Raw genomic sequence first — 3,464 nt, 5'->3', positions numbered from 1 at the left:
CATGGGAATGGTATTTCAACTTGGCATTTTCTGGTTCTGATATATTTTTTATTTTTATTTATTTTATTTTATTTTATTTTTTGGTACTGGGGTTCCTGGAAGCCCTTCTACCTCCGGGCTACACTCCCAGACCTATTTTTTTTTAATAGCTTTTATTTGGAAACAGGGTCTCTTAAGCCAGCGAGGCTGGCTCCCAACCAGAGCGGGGATTACAAGCGTGCGCCACCATGCCCGGCTGTATTTTTTTTTTTTATTTTTAATAGGAACAAAGAGTGGTATCTTGACAGTTTTGCACTTTGGCTATGCATGGACAGAGTAAACATATTCATCCTTGTTTGTACCCCCAAATCACTAAAACAACAGTGAATTAATATTTTTTAAGTTATCAGCCTACAAGGACAAAGCAAGTAAGAAAGAAGGCAATAGCCTAAGAAAGATATCACACATTTTTGGAATATAGGAAGCTATAGTTAAGATGAGAAAATTGGGTTCCAAATGCTTGCACAGGTCTATACTAAGAACACTTCAAGAAGAGACCAGCAGATTCACACTGTAGAATACTAGGATGTCAGGAAGAAGCAGATACTACAGATAAAGAAGTGATAGAGTTGGGCGTGGCGGCCGCGCGTAATCCCTGCGCTTGGGAGGCTGAGACAGGAGGCTTGCACAGGTTCCCAGCCAGCCTCGGCTACTGAGTGAGACCTAATAAAGTATAAATTAGGTCTGGGAGTATAGCCTGGAGGTAGAAAAGCCCCTGGGTACCACACAAATAAAAGAGGTGATGTAGAGGGAGGAAGGGAGGGAGACTGGTTGAGCCCCCCCCTCCCTCCTTCTCTCTCTCTCTTTCTCCCTCTCTCCCTCCTCCTCCTCCTCCTCCTCCTCCTCCTCCTCCTCCTCCTCCTCCTCCTCCTTCTTCTTCTTTTCTCTCTCTCTCTCTCTCTCTCTCTCTCTCTCTCTCTCTCTCTCTCTCTCTCTGTATGTGTACTGGGGATTGAACCCAGAAACATGTTACCTTTAAGCCATAACCCCAGCCCTTTTTTATTTTGAAACAAGGTCTCACTTGCTGAGGGTCTTCCTGAGTGGGTTGAGGCTGTCCTGCAACTTTCACATCTTCCTGTCTCAACCTCTCAAGTACTGGGATAACAGAGGAGTGCTCCCTCCCTCCCCGCCCCCCTCCTGCTGAAAGCCTTTACAGGAAATTAAACTACAGTTCTCTTCCTCTGTCCTGCTCACATCCTCTCTAGCAGAACTCTGGGCATTTATTCTCTAGAAGGAAAAAAAAAAGGAACTAGAGGCTGAGACCGGAGGATTGCAGGTTCAAGGCCAGTCTCAGTAACTTAGTGAGGCCTTCTACAACTCACTGAGACCCTGTTGCAAAACAAAAAATAGGTCTGGGCATGTACTTAGAGGTAGAACATCAATCCCCAGTACCACAAAAAATTAAAAAAATGGAACTAAAGAAGTTCCTAAGTCTGTGACACCAGGTATTCTGAGGATAACAGTGAAGAGGGCTAGGGTAGGAGGACTGCACAAAAAACAGAGATTAGACAAATTGTCTACATGCTGAATAATGAAGCTGTCCCAGCCTTCTTGCTGTATTTTGTTCCAACAAAGATGACAACAAGGCTTACCTTCTCCAGATAGGCTAGCAAAGATAACTGTAGGAGGAACTTAGCATGAAGAACCTCAAAGGAAATCTCATAGATGTTGATACGTGAGAGTCCCCTAACAAAACATCGAGGCCCCACATTATTATCCTACAAGAAACCCCCCAACTGAGAAAGTTCTTCAGTTAACACAAGCTTTCAAATACTTTATTTGGTGACTCATTCTCAAATATAAAGGGACAGCTGGGAATGGTAGCTCGTACCTATAATCCTAATATTTGGGAGGCTGAGATAGGAGGATCACAAGTTTGAGGCTAGCCTCAGCAATTTAGTGAGATCTCCAGCAACTTTGTGAGACCCTATTTCAAAATGAAGTATAAAATAGGACTGGGGAGGCCGGGCTTGGTGGCGCATGCTTGTAATCCCAGTATGGGGAGGTGGAGACTGGAGATGGCTGTTCTGCAGACAGCCTCAGCTACTTAGTGAGGCCTTCTCAACTCAGTGAGACCCTGTTTTAAAAATTAAAAAGGTAAAAAATAGGGCTGCAGATGTATCTTGAAGGTACAATGCCCTTGGGTTCCACCTCCAGTACCCTCCCCACAAAAAAAAGGCCTGGGGGTGTAGTTTAGAGGTAGAATGCCTCTGGATTCAACCTCTAGTACCCCGCAAAATACATATACATAGAGCGGGTTTGGAGGTGCACGCTTGTAATCCGAGCATTTGGGAGGCTGAGACAGAAGGATTGTGGTTCATCACCAGCCTCAGCTGCTTAGTGAGGCCCTTTTCAACTCAGTGAGACCCTGTCTCAAAATAAAGAATAAAAAATGGGGGTGGAGGTGTAGCTCAGAGGTAGTGAGGAGATAGAAAGGAAATAGGCAGATAGGGAAGAGGCCTCAGTAGAAAAGACTTAATTTCCTGAAGGGCGAGGGACCAAGGTTCAGAGATAAGGACCAAAGCTTCACAAAACCATCTGGTTACTAATCAACAAACCTAGGAGACATCACTGGAGCAAGTCTGGCACTCCTACTGAAAGGAGACTCTTCAAAGGACATGCAATTCTGAGAGCTGCTTCCCAGAATTCCCTGAATCCCAAACTCACCACAACCAACAGAGGACACACAGACATCTATAAAACCTTAGACCAGCCACCCCTCCCCTTAGGGGAGCTTTTCTCTCTCGCGCAGGTCACGTTAGCTTTGAGAGAAGGCAGAGTGCAATTGAGGGCATGTGGCTCGGGCTACACTTGGGTAGTGACCTGAAGGCCTCTTCTGGACATCAAGGCCGACCAGGGCCCCTAGGGGTGACCTGCACCTCTTTCCTGGCAGATCGCATGGACTCTGTGAAAAAGCAGCTTGCAACTGAAGGCATTCAGCTTGGGCTACTTTCAAGTATGGTCCTGAAGGCAGCTGCTGGACCCCAGAGTTCCAATAGCCCCTTTAGGGTGTTTGGCCACTTTTCTCTATTCCCTGCTGCTTCCAATAAACCATTTACTCCCCTTCCTGCGGTCTGCGGGTGTCATTCTTCGCTCACCATAGACAAGAACCCGGTAAGGAAACGCCGAGTTTCTTCTCAAGAAACTCTGTTTCATCTTTGATGAAATACTGGGTTTCTTCTCAAGAACTCCCCCATTTCAGTAGAATGCTCCTGAGTTCCATCCCCAGTACTGAAAAAAATAAAAAATAAATAAAGAATAAAAAATAGGGCTGGGAGTGTAGCTCAGAGACAAAATGTCTCTGGCTTCAAATCCTAATACAAAAATAAATAAAGAGCAAGGGAAAAGACAGTCAAGAAAACAGAGACAATGTAGAGAGCAGAAGAATATTTTTAAAACAATAAGTATCCTCTGAGAGGTAGTAG

Source organism: Muscardinus avellanarius, assembly GCF_963383645.1.
Source record: "Muscardinus avellanarius genome assembly, chromosome: 19".
Taxonomy (NCBI): Eukaryota; Metazoa; Chordata; class Mammalia; order Rodentia; family Gliridae; genus Muscardinus; species Muscardinus avellanarius.
Note: the sequence above shows the minus strand (reverse complement) of the source record.